Below are 19,712 nucleotides of genomic sequence, written 5' to 3'. Positions count from 1 at the left end.
GCTTCGTGCCTTGTGGAGAATTCATGTAGTGAGGTGCTCTCTATCTGATTCACTTTCTTTTCTGCAAGGAGACAGCATCAGTATCATACTGTATGTCAAGGAAGATTTATTCTTATTGAATATTTATCCTGTTGAATTCACTTATATTTTTTTCCTCCTGCAATAGCTAATGTGAGCAATAAAGAGCGAAAGCTCATGAAAAGACATAATTCTTCTTGTCAACTATGTCACTACAATTCATTACATTCACACAGACACACAGACACACACACACACACACACACACACACACACAGACAGTAGTATCTGTGGTGAAGATTGAGTCTTTCCAGTACTTACTCTGCTCCTTCCACCCCTACACTCTCTAAACCAACTCACAGGGAAAAGAATCACTTTGTCATATTCGCAGTGAGGGGCATTCAGTACAAAATAAAGCCTTCCACAGACTCCAATACTATCATTAGCTGATTTTTGTTATTTCAAACCAACCTCTTTTTTTAAGTTAAAGAGCAGAGTTGGGCAAGCCTCTTTATAGTTTTCTTTATGAATTCTCGTTATCAGCCAGTAGAACTGATGACCTCAGTGGATGAAGAGGAAAACTGCACACAGCTAGTTTTTATTTTATTTTCCACAGATCATTTATTGGGTAAAATGGGTATTTAATGCCTTCTAGTAAATAGTACTCTTTATAATCAGCAGAATGTCCATCTATTTCTATAATATATTCGGACAACTATTTTCTCATTTATTGCCACTTCAAGCATGGTAGTAGGATCCAGTCTATACAGAAAGAGAATTGCAAGATTGACCCAAAGTTAAAACAATTCCTCATCATGTAAGTCCCTTGGTTTTAATAAATTAAAACTTTGTAGTAGTTGGCATGCTTTGAATTAAACTTTCAAATATTTGATGAAGTTTATTTTAGATTCCTTCTCTTAATATCCCTTACAGTAAGGAGTGTTAACCACTATTTCTAATAAAGACTAAATTTGGAATATTCACTTAAATGTGTAATAAAGATAAAAGATAAGATGATAGAGTTCAAAGGAAAGGAAAATAGTCAAGAAATTCTGAACTGAATTAAAATAAAATCAATAAACCCCACACTGCCTAGAAAACCACAAAGTATGCATTCTTTCTTTATGTGTTAAATAAGTGTCCCATTCCTATAAGTTTTCTCCATAAAAGCCCCAACAACATGTATCTCAGGGCCACTCGGCTAGAAAGTTCCAGGAAGTAGCGCTGATCAAATTCACTCTTGGTCAGTATTTAATGTTTTAATAAAGCTTGTTTTAATTTGTCCCCCCCAAAAAACCATACACAGATCCACACACATACACACAAAATAAAGTAATTTTAAAAGAAGTAAAAAAAAAAATAAGTGCCCCATGAATCTCTCTCTGGAATGGTTAGCAATTTTCATCAAAGTACAAAATCTAGTTTATATTGGAAATATTATTCTTTCCTTCAGTCATGGATATCAGTATCTGTCATGCCACCTCTTGTGGAGTCGGCATATTCTCTCACGTAAAATGTGGCACAAGCTTCAAGAAAGGATACCCCCAGAGAAGGTGTGTATATGCTGTGCTTCCAGCAATGGAGCCCTTACAGTTTTGACATTACCTGCTTATGTTATAAGAAATAGAGTCTGGTTTCCCCCCAGAAGGGAAAATAGTATGTTTAAGTTTCCAGAGTCTAATAATGAGCCATTGCCATATACAGGAATATATAATGCTAATGGAGGAAGATGGGTTAACATTCAAGAAAAAAGGTTTCCAGGCTTAATCTGGTGCTTATTAAAATTAAGACAGATTTAGTAAAAATGGGATAAGGATAAAAGAGAAATTTTAATGCCTGGAACTTTTTGTAAGATTGATTTTGAAAAAGGTTTAAAAAGGAGTTAAAAATACATAAAAAAGTTTTTCTACATGGATTACAAATATAAAAAGATTATAGACCGTGTGACTGTTAAGCACAACTGCCCGCTCTTAGCTCAAATGCCATAAGCTCACAGCCCAGATAAAGATTTATAGCAAAACTAATGCCAAGCCATTTCGGCATAACCGACTGCAAATTCACACTGGGGACATCTGTCTGATAAAAATATCTATTGTTATGTATCTTGTATAATGATTCTAATAATAATATGTGCCATGTATAGAAATAATACGTGCTGTTAAGCAGTCTTTTCTGTCTAAAGGATGAGCCTCGTGCCTAGTAAAGACACATTAAGATGCAATTCCATTACGTGTTGTGTTTGTTTGTCATTTGCCGACCCCTTACCCACCTATTCCTGAGACCGTGTCCCATCTGTCCCAGTGCTCCAGCTGAGCTGGTCAATTGAAAGTATCATTAGTACATTGCAAGGACTTTTTCGTCCTGCCCCACCATCTTCCCATTTCATTTTGGTGGTCTTATTGACGATGATAAATCTTTGTACAACTGTTTCCCTTTTGGAACTCAATAAGTGCTAGCACTGGCACATTCTTTTCCATTCTTTTGGTTTCTTTTTAATTTAGTAACAAAGAGTGATGTCCCTGGTGTTAGCACATTTGCTTCAGTTTGAACTACCAGATAAGATAATGAGACCCCAAGAGCAACCAATAAAGAAGAGGGGATTCTATGGTGAGGGTTTTGTCTCCAAAGACTCTCAGTTGTTAAAAAGCTCCTTAAATGTTTATCCATAATGAGTCTGATTTCCCAGGGTTTCAATTGCAAAGTAAGAGCAAGTTTGTCACTTTGCAAAGTATATTAAAAGGTACATTATAAATAAACAGTGAGAAAAAATAACTTGATCTCTCCAAATGGAAAATGAGCAACAATGGGTGGAGAGAAAAGCATATCCTTTTGACAGAATTGAATAATCAAGTAATTGACATATAATAAGGTCTCTTAGTTGTCAGGAATTGAGCAATCTTTTCACAACTCTAAACCATCTTACAAATGGGTAAAATCATGTACAGCTGTAAATCTGTCATAATACAGTCATTTGATTCTCACCATGCTTCACTAATTTCAAAGGATCTTTATTCTAACATGCTAAGAATTGAACAATATGCCTTCCTCACATGTGAAAATTTATTCAGGCTCTTGTTTCACAGAGTTGTCTTTAGATAGCCACATAGACTTTCAGTTATTGTATATGTACAAGGTGGAATTGATGAATTCTAGTTGAAATTAATCCTGCTGTACAGACTAACTGACAGAGTTAAGCATTTGAAACACATAAATGACAAATGTAGTATAGAATATTTGAGATACATGATTCAGTGCTCAAGTATTGTAAACTTTGATTATAAGATTTGAATGATTGCTGATCTCTGTGTCTCAATCATGTCATCTTTGAAGTTAATACAAGTTGTGTGAGACAGTTCATAAGCTCAAAAGCTTGTAGAACCAGCCTGATGACCTTAGTGCAATACTCAGTACCCATACTTGAAAGAAAGAATCAAATACTGAAATGAGTTAGTTGTCCAATGACCTCCACATGTGTAATATGGTCTGTATGTACCGACATTCACATGTACTATTCCTCCCTTTCTCACTCTTTCTTCTTTCTTTCTTTCTTTCTTTCTTTCTTTCTTTCTTTCTTTCTTTCTTTCTTTCTCTCTCTCTCTCTCTCTCTCTCTCTCTCTCACACACACACACACACACACACACCACTAATAAATATACAATTTACGATTGCTACAATAAGAGGAAAATAATTATATAACTGACTGGTTCAAAGAAACCCTGTCTCGAAAAACCAAAAAAAAAAAAAAAAAATAACTGACTGGTTATCAGTTATCACTGGGAATCAGTGCATAGTGCATATACATGTTAATCTTTATGATGCATCAATTTAGTCATCTTTAAATAAATTAATGTCAAATTCTGTAGTAAGAGCAAGAAATGCAAAAAATATCTAAAACGTGTGCATTCTGTCAGAGATAAACATAGAGGTGTTATCAAAATGCTTATAGGTGTCAAGCCAAGGATCATAAATAATGAGAAGGGTTATATATTTTTAATTACTCCATTTTGGAATGAATTTTTGATGGAATGTTTTCTTTTAAGGAGTAATTACTTCCCCACAAAGTGTGCAATCTCAGTATCATTGATGTCATAGTTCTCTTGCTAGAGTTTGCAGAGGTAAATAAACAAATAGAGTTCCAGTAATAGCATATTGACCAAGAAGCAAATCATACCTTTCCTCCAGAATATTGGCCACACTCACTCTTAGAACCATCAGACAGCAACTATTCTATTGATTTCCCCCGTGAACTTACAATAGCATCCTTGTATTTACTGTGGTGTTGTCTCGGAAGATACCTGAAGCATGCACTACTTTGTGATCCAGACACAGTGCTCTTCCTTTCTCCTTTAATAAGCATGTTTCAACTGTACTTGTTTGTTTTGTAGCTCAGTTATCTACGATGCTGTCACTTCTGCTCAAGGCTCATTCCAATATCATTGGTTTTATCTTTATGAAAGGGTGATTGCCAGGAGTCACCTCTAGTTATTATTCCTTAACTACTGATACCTTTGATTGGCCTGGAACTTGCCAAATGGTTTTGACTGGCTATGCAGTGAATCATGGAAATCCACTCTTCCTGCTTTCTCACCACTAGGATTATAATAATGGACCATTGTGCCTAGATTTCAAGTTTTGGAGATCAAAATTGTATTGCAATGCTTGTGTGACAAGTACTCTCCTGACTGAGGTATCTCCTCACCTCTGCCTGCCTCTCTGTGTAGCCAGCTTTGCTCATCAGGATCAGGGATTTGGACCTTCTAATCTGTTTTCTTTGCTGCTCCATATAACACATTCTACCTATACCTTGTTAATGCAAGAAATACCATATTTGGAAGTGATAACTCATAGAAGCCAAGTAGAAATTATATGTGAAACATCATCCCTGAGTAGTTAAAACAGCTCTATTGTGTTTGCTCTACCTTTGAAACTGGTGGATTCAAATAGTTACTGACTGTAGGTTTCTAGCTTAAAACTAAGTATATATGCTTTCTTCATTTGAACCCACAGAATCAAGTGGTCTTGATTTAACATAACTTTTCCCTTTTAATGTATGGAGAGTAGTTATTTTATAGTCATCAGTATGTAGTTCATTCTAGCATCAAAGGGAATGAGTATGGATGTCTATCCCATTCTAACACAGAAGCGCTTAATTTACATATGAATTTAAACTTTGCAGCACTACTAAATGCTTTTAATAAGATCATCTTTTACAAGTGAGGAAACAGGTTAAGAGATGTCAAGTTAGTTGTGTAAGGCAAGTGACAGGCATGTCACCATTTGGAATCCATATTAGTAGTTTCCCATACCATTACTGTTTAAGTTATCCATCTCTCTTCGTCTTTCTCTTGTATTTTAAAGTATAAAATTTATCATATGATTCTGACATTTCCCAAATAACTTCATAAGATATGGAAAGGCCTGATTTTAGAACTTTAGCTTTCCCTGTTTGAAGATTGAAATTGAGCAACATCCAACATTCATGGGAACAATGTCATATTATTTCAAATAAACCTGTATTGAAGAAACTTGGCTAGAAGACAGAGATCCGGTTTTTCCCCACTAAAAGATTATGTTTACATTTAATGTTGATGCCTCCGATAAATGTTCACTTTGAAAATCAATAATACCTTGTGTGTTTGACTGACTCAATACAACTCTCTCAGTCAGCATTATTAATAATAATAAACCAATCACAAACAACACAGTATGTATTTTATTGCTTGTTGTCTCCAAATTTTCAGGCTTCACAATTCTCAATCATCCATCCTTAGACTTTGTGTAGAGTAGTAAGGATATAATTTGCTTAATAATTGGGCAAATTGAGACAAGTTGACCAGTGGCTAGATATATACATGCGTCTGTGCTCACTTCCCCCAGAGAATCATCAGTGACACTCAGGAAATGTTACAAAGCATAGCACACATAGTATTGAGCTATATATCTATGTCTATAAATCTATATCTACATATATCTTTTTATTTATATCTATCAAATCCCTATACACACACAAACAGACACGCATATCAGAAGAGATAAAAGAGTGTTCTTTCTACTTGCCTACAAGGTCATATTTTTGAAATGAAAAAAAAATAAGACAAGTATAGGCATACAGCATGTACTTTATTTATTCCAAGAAAAAGAAAACTTCAACAGTGAGAACCATAGAAAGTTGAACAGAGAACTTCCTCAATGAATGTAGATTTGATTTGTATTTCTATGTGTGTATATATTCAGTGGAAGTGAATTTGAGCGGCATCTTCTCTAGACTGAATAAGAGAATAAAGAGAATAAAAAGGGAAATGCAGTGAGTGCCTCCCCTCACTCCCCACTTAATGCACAAGTGTTCCAAAATTTTCTCCTTTTTGGGGGTATTTCCTAGTTTAGGAACTGACTGTTTGTTGATAAGTTATATCACCAAATAAAAATAGCACCACATATATACAAGGTAAACAGAAAAAGAAACATGAGTACATTAAGTGGCAAAGAACTATTAGATAAACCACAGGTTAGATTTATTTATTTATTTTTATTGAACTCTACATTTTTCTCTCTGCTCCCCTCCCTGCCTCTCCCCTCCCCACTTCAACCCTCCCCCAAGATTCCCATACTCCCAATTTACTCAGGAGATCTTGTCTTTTTCTTCCCATGTAGATTAGATCTATGTAAGTCTCTCTTAGTATCCTCATTGCTGTTTAAGTTCTTTGGGGTTGTAATTTTTAGGCTGGTTTTCTTTGCTTTATGTTTCAAAACCACTTATAAGTAAGTACATGTGATAATTGTCTTTCTGTGTCTGGGTTGCCTCACTCAAAATAATGTTTAACAGGTTAGATTTTTTAAAGTATGTCTTAAATTCACAGAAATGGTAAATCAGTGACTAGTTAATACTTCCTATAGCCGGGCGGTGGTGGCGCACGCCTTTAATCCTAGCCCTCGGGAGGCAGAGGCAGGCGGATCTCTGGGAGCTCCAGGCCAGCCTGGGCTACAAAGGGAGTTCCAGGACAGGCTCCAAAGCTAGAGAAACCCTGTCTCAAAAAAACAAAACAAAAAAAAAAATACTTCCTATAAAGGCCCTTGGGAGTTTTAGAGAAATGGCAGTTTTAGTGTTAATTCTCTCTGGGTTACAATATCTTTATGAAAAAAAACATTTAACTTTTATATTCACTTTATCCTACCAGTTTATTCTGAATATTTAATAGATTCTTGATATTAAACCATAATTTTCTATATTTGACTTGATAGTGATATCTTAAAATCACATTTTCACTGGGAATTGTCTTAACCAGTTCCTCTCAAATACAAACTCTCCTATCAGAGATCAGATGCTTATAAATTCTTTAATCATTACACCAGCTCTAGCTGCAGAATTTTTTTTATCTTTATAGGATAACCTGAGCTCAGTAGTTCAAAGAATTTGCTGAGTATCATAGATTCAGTAAGTGGCATATAAATTCAGAAGTAAGAATTCTACAACCCTCTCTTGAACTATCCAAAAAAGTCCCAATAATCTTTGTATCCTTGAGGATTTTATCACTCTAGGTAACAGCAATTGGCTATGCAAATCTGTCAGAAACCACATTCCATATTAATATGGAGATGAAAAATAAAACAGAGCTTGAAAATATCTGAGTTGCAGAGACTTTGACTGCCATTCTTGCTACAAATCCTCTGCAAGTATTTTCAGTTTTCAATCTTCCTGTTTTTGTATGGGTTCAGTGTGCCCTACAAAAAGTTCCAATGTGATTTAGAAATTGATCCACCAGTGAAGTTCTTGGAATCTGGTGGAATTTGTGAGAAGCAGAACTGACTGGCAAATCCTTAAGTCATTGTCACTACTCATTCAAAGTAAAATTTAGAGTCTCTTGCCTTGTAATCTCCCCTATTCCTGTTTGAAATATGACCTCTCGTTCCTACATGGACTTACACCATGATCTATTACTAGTTACTGCCCTTACTAAGGAGCCAAGCATGGAAGACAATCTGATCTTGAAGATGGCCAAGTGTAACTCTAATAAACCTTCATTTTTACAACCAGTTTCTATCAGACATTTCACCATAGCAATAGTAATAACATCTGACTACTAGAGATCTAGTGTTGGTAAAATGTTGAAAGTCGTTAGTGTGACATATTTATGGGAAAATATAGTAGAGAGTATAACATCAAATGATCAGTATGAAATTCTCATTGTAGTCAATTTTGGAAATAGAAACAGTATTTTAAACCAAGATAAGTGGAAATCTATTTAAATTAGAAGGGAAAATAGCATGCATTTTAAATCATAGAGATAATCAAAGGCAGGTTCTCTTGCTATGGTCAAGCCTTTCTTTCTTCTCACTCAGTGCTCTAATTTTGTCTTTTTGTTTATGCCTGTACATCATAGCAAATAAGACTAGAGTGCTGAAAACAGACTGATATTACCATAAAAACATATAGGAGATCGAATGGAACTGGATAGATGACCTGGCTATTAATTCGAACACCTCTGAAATCTGACAAAGAAGCAAAAAATATGAAATAGAAAAAAAGAAATCATATTCAACAAATGCTGCTGGTATAACTGTATATGAACATGTAGAAGAATGAAAATAGGTCCATATCTATCAGCATGCACAAAACTCAAGTCCAAATGGATCAAGACCTCAACATAAAACCAACCACACTGAATCTCATTGAAGAGAAGATGGGAAGTACACTTGAATGAATTGGCATATGAGACCACTTTCTAAATATAACCCAAGTAGCACAGATACTGAGAGGAACAAATAATAAACTGGACCTCCTGAAACTGAGATGCTTATGTAAAGCAAGAGACAGGGTTAACAAGCCCAAATGGCAGCCTACAGAATGGGAAAAGATCTTCACAAACTCCACATAAGACAGAGGGCAGATCTCCAAAACACACAAAGACCTCAAGAAATTGGTCATCAAAAAAATAAATAATCCAATAAAAAATGGAGTACAGACCTAAACAGAGAACTCTCAGCAGATGAATCTAAAATGGCTGAAAGACACATAAGGAAATTTTCAACATCCTTAGCCATGAGAGAAATGCAAATCAAAACAACTCTGAGATTCCATCTTACACCCGTCAGAATGGCCAAGATCAAAAACACTGATGACAACTTATTCTGGAGAGGATGTTAGATAAAGGGAACACTCCTCCATTGCTGGTGGGAGTACAAACTGGTACAGTCACTTTGGATATCAGTGTGGCAATTTCTCAGAAAATTAGGAAACAACTTACCTCAAGACACAGAAAAACCACTTTTAGAGATATACTCAAAGGATAGTCAATAATACCACAAGGTTATTTGCTTAACCATGCTCATAACATTATTTGTCATAGCCACAACCTGGAAACAACCTAAATGCCCCTTGTTCAAAGAATGGATAAGGAAATGTGGTACATTTGCACAATGGAGTGCTACCCAGAAGGAAAAAAAAATGACATCTTGAAATTTGTTGGCAAATGGATGGATCTAGAAAACATCAAAGTGAGTGAGATAACCCAAACCCAGAAAAACAATTATTACATGTACTCACTCATAAGTGGCTTTTAGACATAAAACAAAGAAAAACCAGCCTATAATTCGCAATCCCAGACAACCTAGAGAACAATGAGGACCCAAAGAGAGACATACATGGATCTAATCTACATGAGAAGTAAAAAAAAAAAAACCAAGATATCCTGAGTAAATTGGGACCATGGGGATCATGGGGGAGGATAGAAGGGGAGGGGAGAGGAAGGCAGGGGAGCGAAGAAAAATAAATAGCTCAATAAAAATAACTAAAAAAAAAATTTAAAGTTTTCCTTAATTTCTTCAATTTATATTTTATTAATTACTTAATTATTCCTTTATGATCTACTGGTTATGAACTAACAAACTTGGTAATAAATACTTTTGATATGTATTCTTATGGAATTTGAAGCACAGAAACAGTCAAAAAGATACTCTCTCTAGAATGGAGTGTCCTTGATTGTAAGGCCACTACTAGTATAGCTTACTACTGAGTAATATAACATGAGGTTGATTGAATCAATACCCAGTTTTTTTTTGTGGAAACCCATATTGATTAATGGCTGTACTAGCTTGCACTCCCACCAGAAATGGAGGAGTGTTCCCCTTGCTTCACATCCTTCCCAGCATGAGCTGCCACTTTTGTTTTTTGATCTTAATCATTCTGACAGGTATAAGATGGAAACTCCTAGTGGTTTTGATTTGCATTTCCATGATGGCTAAAGATGTTAAACATTTCTTTAAGTGTTTCTCAATCATTTGAGATTTTCTGATGAGAATTCTCTGTTTATATCTGTGTCCCTGTTTTTAATTGGATTATTTGGTTCATAGATATCTACTTTGTTGATACTTGCTCAAACATTTTTATTGCAGGTTTATTCATAATGACCAGAAATTGGAAACAACCTACTATTCCCTCAACTGAAAAATGGATGAAGAAAATGTGTTACATGTACACAAGGGAGTATTACTCAGCTACTAAAAACAACGACATCATGAAATCTGCAGGCAAAATAAATGGAATCTGAAAAAGTCATCCTGAGTGAGCTAACCCAGACCCAGAAAGACTAACATGGAATATATTCATTTATAAGTAAAAATTAACTATTATGTTAAGGAAAATCATGCTACAATTCACAGATCCAAAGAGGCTTTTTAACATGGAGGGCTCAAGTGGAAAATGCATAGATCTCCCTGGCAAAAGGAAATAGAATACATTTTGTGGTTTGATTAAGGGAAGGTAGGGATGGAAACAGGAAGGGTGAGAGAGATGGAGAGAGAGAGAGAGAGAGAGAGAGAGAGAACTGGGAGAGATAATTGGAATGGTGCAGATATTGGGGAGTGATGTAGAAACCTAGTGCAGTGGAAACTCTCTGGGGTCTATGAGAGTAACAGTAGCAAAATGACCTAGTAATAAGGGATATGGAGCTGAACAGGTCATCTTCTATAACCAGGCAAGGCTTCTAGCAACTGGGATGCCCACCTGGCCACAAATGCTTTAACCTATAATTTGTCCTTCCTGGCACAGAAAGTAAAGGAGTAGCCAACCCATGACTGAACGGTTGAGGATCCAACCATGAGAGGAAGTCCACTGCTGACACTGCCTAGGTACAGGAGGTAGGACATCCCAGAGACCCAGGATAGAAGCAATTGTACCTGGTTTAAAAGGCAATGAAATGATGCCTAATAGTATTCTACTATACACATAATCAGTGCCTAGCCCAATTGTCATCAGAAGAGCGTCACCCAGCAACCATTGCGGCAGATACAGAGATCCACAGCCAAACACTAGATAGAACCAGGAGAACCCTCCAGTAAATGGGGAGAATGGATTTTAGGAGTCTCAGGAGGTGAGGATACCAGGAGAGCATGGATCACAGATTCAACTAAGCAGGACTCACAGAAATTGAAGTGACATACAGATGGGTTTTTGCTGGGTTCTCTGCATATACCTTATTATTGTGTAGCCTGGTGTTCTTGTGGGACTTCCAACGAGAGTGGGGGGGGGGTCTCTCTCTGAATCTTTGCCTATGTTTGTGATTCTTTTCTTCCTACTGCATTGTCAAGTCCAGCCATGATATGAGGGCTTATGCCAGTCTCAGTCTTTCTTGTTAAGCCATATTTGGTGAATAATCCTGGGCGACCTGCTCTTTTTTTATTAAAGAAAAATAGAGGAGGAATTGATCTGGGGAAGAGGTAAGGTGGGAGAAGCTGAGAGTAGTGAAGAAAGGGTTAACTGTGATCTGAATGTAATATATGAGAGAAAAATAAAATTAGAAACAAAATAAATCTCATCAGGGAAAGACTAGTGCTTTCTCATACGACATGCATTTACCAAATATCAGAAAGATTACCAAAGAACTGGCTTTCAGCCTTTATGATCAAGCCATTTTCACCTTACCACTGAATCAAATGTAATCTCTTCTAGAGAAACAGCCAGAAATCATGTTTTACAAGTTATCTGAGCATCCTTTATCCAAAGATGCTTAGTTGACACATAAACAATCACATGTGCTAATCTAAGCTATAACACATAGAAAAGATGTACATATTGTCATATTAGTCTACAAATAACCTGTATATGTACACACTTCTGTGCATGTGCTAAATGTCACTCTCTCATCTATATAAATACTGTGACAGTGGAACTGATTTATTGGGAGCCCACCAAGGCCAGCTGGTCTGGGACTGAATAAGCATGGGTTGAAACTGGACTCTCTGAGCACGGCGGACAATGAAGGCTAATGAGAAGCCAAGGACAATGGCACTAGGTTCTGATCCTAATACATGAACTGGCTTTGTGGGAGCTTAGCCTGTTTAGACGCTCACCTTCCTGGACGTAGATAGAAGACCTTGGTCTTCCCGCAGGGCAGGGAATTTGGACTGCTCTTCAGTATCGAGAGGGAGGGGGAATGGTGTGGGGGGAGGAGAAGAGGAGTGGGGATAGGGGGAAGGGAGTGGGGGGAGGGGGCAATATTTGGGAGGAGGGGCGGGAAATGGGAAACAGGGAGCAGGTGGAAATTTTAATTAAAAAAGAATAAAAATTAAAATTAAAAAAAATAAATACTGATAATAGAAAACTATAGTCACATTTTATAACAACATATATTTCATGAATTATTTGTAATTTAAAATTGTTTGCTGAGTGGATCTATTATCATTTTGCACATGTTCAGTGCATAAACTGAACTGCCATCTCTCAAGAAATGTTCTAACTTTTGAGTAGAAGACTTACTGAGGGATCTTAAATTATCCTGAAAGTCAGAAATTCAGGGTCTTAGATCTGTTGACTTTTCTGGATGCTCCCAAAATCCCATACTGCATTATTGTTTATATGATAAATAGGTTTTGTAAATAAAGTTCCAAAGGAATTATAGATGCTAGAAAAAATTCTTTAATTTTATAAGTTATAGCAATAGAATAAGAAACAACATTAAATAAATTGTCTATCTGTTCAGAAAATATTTCTGGAGTCCTGACTGTTGCATACATTCTTAGGACACAGAGGTTTTATGAACTCTCGTATAATCCAAATGCTATCCAATTCTAAAATGAATTAAACTGTTTGTTCACCCATATCCACATATAAGAGATGAAAAAATATTTCTGTCTCATTTCTTTGTGAATTCTTGGCCAAAGGATGCTTGCTTCCTGTCAGTTCTAGTGATTTTTATGAATTCCATTAATTGTTTTACGTCTCTTTTTTGTTGGAGGTTGCTCAGTAAATTCTCATACATGTCTATATATGTCTTAAGTATGATATTCATCTTCTTTTTAAAGGAATGATATGAAGTCAAAGAATTAGACTTCACCTATTTTTGTGTTCTTGGAGATTGATAACTAGTGAGGTAACAATATAAATGAAGCAGTGAAATTTATTTATAAGAAGAAAATTAGAATTTCTTATAAAGGTGTCACTATATGATAGCAAAAATGATGAGATAGTTCCATACGTTAAGCAGTAGTTATATAGTATTTATAGTATTTGCTGTGAAACTTTTCCTTTTTTTTTTTTTTTTTTATTTTCGAGACAGGGTTTCTCTGTAGTTTTTGGTGCCTGTCCTGGAACTAGCTCCTGTAGACCAGGCTGGCCTTGAACTCACAGAGATCCGCCTGCCTCTGCCTCCTGAGTGCTGGGGAAACTTTTCCTTTTTGTTTGCTTTTTCTCCACTTTAGTTTGAGTTGACCTTGAACTTACAATTCTCCTGCTGTAGCATGCTTAAGATTTCAAGTGTGAGCCATCACACTCACAGTTCTAATATAACATTCATTAGGAATTAGGATAAGCTTTCAAATTTCTTTAGAGTTATGAATGAAAAATTTCTCATGAGAAGTATCATTTTCTCCCTGAGGGGGGAGGGAAATGATTTCATATTCATTGCTGACTTTTTAGTATTAGTTATTACTCAGGGTTAAAAATAATTAAACTACCACCCAAATAGTAAGGTTTATTTACAATTAGATCCTGGCTGCTGTTTATGTTACTACAAAAATAGTAGGACCAAAGATGGAACCCTAAGGTGCTGGCTCATAGCCATTCTCCCCTTGTTAAATCCTACTTGGCTCTGATGTGAGTGTAAGATGTTGGGCAGATGTTATCAAATATGCTTCAATGAGAGTGGATCATAAAGCTCTTAAGTCATTTATGCTTCTAAATGTCAAGTAACTAAATTGATATTCCCATCTGCTTGAAACCTTACTGTGGAGAAAGGAAAACAAGGAATGAAAATTCTAATTTTCTTTCAACATGACTTCAGTATGTTATCATGCCAAAACCATCTATTTTTGATGTTTCGAGTTAAAGAGGGAAGGGTGGATAACTTTAGTGATTCTTTTAAATTTTCTTTCCTTGAAATTCTAAATAATTATGTGCATTCTCCACACCCAGGTTTGGAAGTAGCAAGATGGATTTTAAAGGCAACTGTGATAAAATGTTAGGTTATTTGATAGGGCTCTTGTTGCAAGGAGAGCTGCTTGTTTGGTTCCCTTCTGCCTGGCTAGCTTAGATCCAAAATAATCACACAGAAACTGTATTCTTTAAAACACTGTTTGGCCCATTTGTTCTAACTTCTTATCAGCTAGCTCTTTTATTTTAATTTAACCCATTTTTATTAATCTGTATATTACCTTGTGGCAGTGGCTTACCAGCAAAGATTCAGCATGTCTGACTCTGATGTTGACCCTATGGCATATCTCTGACTCTGCTTCCTTTTTCCCAGCATGTCATTTAGTTTTCCTCCTGCCTACCTAAGTCTGCCTTATCAACAGGCCAAGGTGGTTCCTTTATAACCAATGAAAGCAACACATAGACAGAAGGACCTCCTACACCAGGTTCTGCCACTATCGTGTGTCACTTCCCATACTTTTTTACCAATAGTAAGGGAGTCGACATTTTCCTCGCATCTATCTTCATTGTCAACATGACACACTCTGCACCTTATTAAGCATTCTCCAAGTTTATATGAAAGCAGTGTCCACCGAGAAAGTGTTCAAAGGAAATGCACATTAGGCCCTTACTATAAGTCAAACATCACTCTACATCACAAAAAAAAAATTTTGGTTCTTTTAGTTTCTCTGCTCCATTGTGTATGTAGTGTTAGAATTTCTGTTTCCCCCACAGAAAAACTAAGATGCAGAGTGATTACAAAAGCCCAGGAAGATAATAGCTCATCAGAAACCAAGCAGCAAAAGGAACCCAGGCTTCCTGGGACTTCTGAATTAATTTCTAATTACAGTTGTATCAAAGTACTGTAACTTGGTAAATCAAAGAGCATTCCAGAGGCCAGAAATATCACACAGATCTTTCTGGGCTATGGTATAGAAATAAGGACTGTGTTCATTTTTAAGACTGGCATAGACAGTCTGTTTTCTGCCCTCTATAGACTGTAGAGGATTCTTGGGTTCTTTTGGACCAAGGTCAGTATCAGACCAGTACTTTTCATGTGACTATCATGCTACTATCTTTCTGTGCATCTCTTCATTTGTCCTCACCTACTTTCAAGAGACCTCTCAATGATATTGCATCTATGGGAATAGTCCAGATAACCTGTGTATTTTTCAAGTCCATTTATTCATATAGTACAATGCACTGGCCAGTTCCAGAGATTAGGGAATAATCATTTTCCAGGGGCCATCATTCTACATACTACATATTTTACCTTCTATAATACCATCTTGCTAAAAACTGGTTCACTGGTGTGAGACCCTCCCACTAAACAATTAAAAAAAATTTGCTGGGTTTCTACAAAAGACAGTCAGTTTAGTCTATTATTAACCATTAAGAAAATAGGCTTGCTGGGCGTGGTGGCTCACGCCTTTAATCCCAGCACTTGGGAGGCAGAGGCAGGCGGATCTCTGTGAGTTCGAGACCAGCCTGGTCTACAAGAGCTAGTTCCAGGACAGGCTCCAAAACCACAGAGAAACCCTGTCTCGAAAAACCAAAAAAAATAAAAAATAAAAAAAAAATAAAAGAAAATAAAAAGAAAATAGGCTGAAGATTGGAAAGATAGCTCAGCAAGTAAAAGGCTAACTGTACAAGCATGAAAATAACAGCAGTTTCATGCAATTAAATGTTGTTATTTCCTGGATGCTACCTAATGTATATTTTTTCTTATTATAACCATTATATAATTGTGTATAGAGAAAAACCCTTGCTCAAAGTCTGACTGTGGTCAGCCAAAGACCTGATTCTGCTTGAGAGACAATCCTTGTTTCCTATAAGATGATTTAATGTCTTCTACAGTAGAAAGTAAATAATTAAGCTATTCTAGAGAACTAATTGTCTTTTTTCTTGTATTATCTAAGTCAGCCTGCCAAAAGTAGTAACAGCAGATTCAGGAAAATGGCTGACCTGTGGTCATAAGTTATAAAAGTTGTGACTTTTATGCTCTGCCTGTCATAAAAAAGTCAGCTTTTGAGTCATGGGGCATGATGGCCATGAAAATCTTCAGGCTATCATGGGAAACAAACAAACAAATAAAAAAGAGCTTAGGAAAGAAATGTAGAAGGAAAATGAAAAACAAAACAAAACAAAAATCTTAGGCATCACTTGATTAGGGGGTGACATTTGGGAGCCAGGTAGATGCCTGGTTCAAAGGAAACTCCCAATAATCCACAATGATGACCACAGTTAAGACTCCTCACCTTAGTGGATAGGTAGCCTGTAGTGGTCATCTCCTATAATCAGATTGATAAAAACCCCAGTTGTCATCAGATAGCCTTCATCCAGTTACTGATGAAAACATATGCAGAGATGCACAGCTAAACACTGAACTGAACTCTTGTAATCTTGTTGAAGAGAGGAAGGAGGGACTGTAAGAGTCAGTGGTTCAAGGTTATCATAGGATAATCTATAGAAACAACTACGCTGAACTCATAGGAGCTCACAGACTCTAGACTGATAGCTAGGGAACTTGATTTGGGCTGACCTAGACCCTCTATGTATTTGTGACTGTTGTATAGCTTGATCTACTTGTAGAACTCATAGTGGTAGAAATACGGCCTGTCCCTAATGCTCTCACTAGCTTCCAAGAACCTATTCCTCATACTGGGTTGCATTGCTTAGACTTAATAGAAGGGGAGAAGCTTAGTCTTACCTCAACTTGATATGCCATGCTTTACTAACACCCATGGGAGGCCTGTCCTTTTTTGAACAGAAACAGGATGAGTGGATTATACAGGGAAAGGAAATGGGAGAGAGAAGAAACTGCCACTGGGATATAAAATAAATTGTTAGATGTGATTAATATCAAAACTTAGATATGGGTATAAATCTCACAGAGTTGAGGAAGTAGGATCAAGTACTTAAGGACAGACTGACATATACAGTAAATTTTAGGCTTGCTCAAGAATATATAAAATACTGTCTAAAGTTTTTCTAAAACTATATACCAGACAAAGAGAAAATATCTTTATATATCTATTTAGGTATATTTAAAACTTGAATATGTAAATATATAAAGCATGTATAGCATAGGCAAATGTTTTATTCTTAAATATTTAAAAGGAACTTCATTTTTTAAAAATATAATGTACATGAAATTTCTTTATAAGATCCCTTCACCGTCCTCTTACATCTCTTCAGCAATAACAGTAATCATGAACAATTCACTGGAATTTTACATGCTCATTGTAAACAACTTGTGTATATATTTCCTGTATAACAAGTTGTCATCCCAGCCAACTTTTAGCTGTTTTTATTTTCTCCATAAAGTCTAATTTATGCTGCCCATATATTCTTTGATGTGTGGCGCTCCACTGGAGTATGATCAGTGACTACACTCTTCAGGTAAACTGACCCTTTCTCTTCAGAAACTGACAAATACCAATAGCACTTCGGATAAAAGTGGAACTTCATGCAAAACTCTGATCTTCCTCCTGGTGCAAGGCTGGTTTATGCAGCCAAAGGACTTATGCACACTGTGAGGTTATATGTGCAGCTGTCTTGCTGTGCCCAAAAGACACTTATTGTTATCCACTGCCTCTAGCTGTTACACTATTTTTGCTCTCTCTTCTGCAATGATCCCTGAGACTTTGGAGGAAGGAAGAAAGGCCTTTGCGGTATATTTGTTCCTTGTTTTCATTGTTACTTAGAGTTTGGATGACATAAACACTTTTTGTTAGGATTTCAGTTCTGGTTCTTTGCTTCATTATAGTCTTAAATTGTATGCACAGATTTTAACTGTTAAAAAATAGCCTGGTACTAAGGCACAGATTATGGCCTTGAAGTTAGTTTTAGCATATTTTACAAACTTATTAATAAAACTATGTATTAGCCGGGTGGTGGTGGCACACGCCTTTAATCCCAGCACTTGGGAGGCAGAGGCAGGCGGATCTCTGTGAGTTCGAAACCAGCCTGGTCTATAAGAGCTAGTTCCAGGACAAGCTCCAAAACCACAGAGAAACCCTGTCTCGAAAAACCGAAAAATAAAAAATAAAAAATAAATAAATAAATAAATAAATAAATAAAACTATGTATTTGCCTTGTCTTTGTTCAGAGTATCGGACAGAGCCACAAGGGCTTCAGAGTGTAGTATATATCTGCCCAAGTTCTGGGATAATTTCACATGCAATCAAAGAAAACTTTACAGCAAACACAAAGTGATGTGCGTGTGTGTGTACGCTCGCGCACGTGCGTGCTTGTATGTGTGTATCTATGGGTAATCTAAACTGAGTCTCTCATTCCTTTCCATGAAATAAATGTTTTTCTTTATCCCTCTGTTTGTCCTCTCTTGTTCTCTACCTTTCTCCTCTCCTTTCTTTTATCCTTTTGGGTCTTCCTGTTTTCTCTTTAAAATTATGAAAAACAACAAAACAGCAAAAATAAAAGCTGTCTCAGACAAGTAGTGGTGATAGCTCTCACAACCTTATAGCTTCAGGGATGGCTCACACACACCACCACTAACAGGGCTCATTCTGTTGTGCCTGGGGGAGGTGCAGGGCCTGTCTGATCTACCCAGTGTTGTGGCTGATGAGGTGCCTAAACAGCTTTCCAGCTCTTATTACCTCAGGGTCAGTCCTTCCACCTGCTCCAAGCATTGATGGGCAGGTGGAAAGGTAGTCAGGGACAGCTACTTCTTCCTTTTATGACCACAGTGCCAGCTCTGTCATTTGGTGGTGTGGATGGGGGAGAGATGTGGCCCCTTGCCCTCGGCCCCTTAACCTTTTTGCCTACAACAGAGCTAACTCTCCCCCTTACCAACTACAGCACTCAGGAAAGCAGGTTCTGCTCCTCACCTAGGCAGCATATCCCTGTTGTTTGGAGATGTGGGTGATCCAGCTCTGATATTGCAAGCAGGTGGCAGGGTCTGTCCCAATTACTCATCTGACAAGTGGTGGTATGGGTGGGGAGGAGATGCCATTGTCTCCACTCCCGCCCATCAATACTTGAGAGAAGTGAAGGACCTGGCCCTGTTGTAATAAGAATAGAATGGCTATCCCTGCCCCCTCACCAGCTTCAGTGCCCTAGAGCACTGTACTGCATGCACGTGGGCAACACAATGGATCTGGCCCTGACGGTATAGGTTGGGGAGAGCAGGAGAACTGGCTCTGTCCCATGCTCATTGCTGCAAAGGATGAATTACCTGGTGATATGCTGGAGAGCTCACCCCAGTGAAGGTGAGGGTTGAAATGGCTGCTGACTAAACCTTCAGCTGCCCAGGCCCAGAACCAGGGTCAT

This window comes from Chionomys nivalis, chromosome 9 (assembly GCF_950005125.1).
Source record: "Chionomys nivalis chromosome 9, mChiNiv1.1, whole genome shotgun sequence".
In the NCBI taxonomy this organism is placed as follows: Eukaryota; Metazoa; Chordata; class Mammalia; order Rodentia; family Cricetidae; genus Chionomys; species Chionomys nivalis.
Note: the sequence above shows the minus strand (reverse complement) of the source record.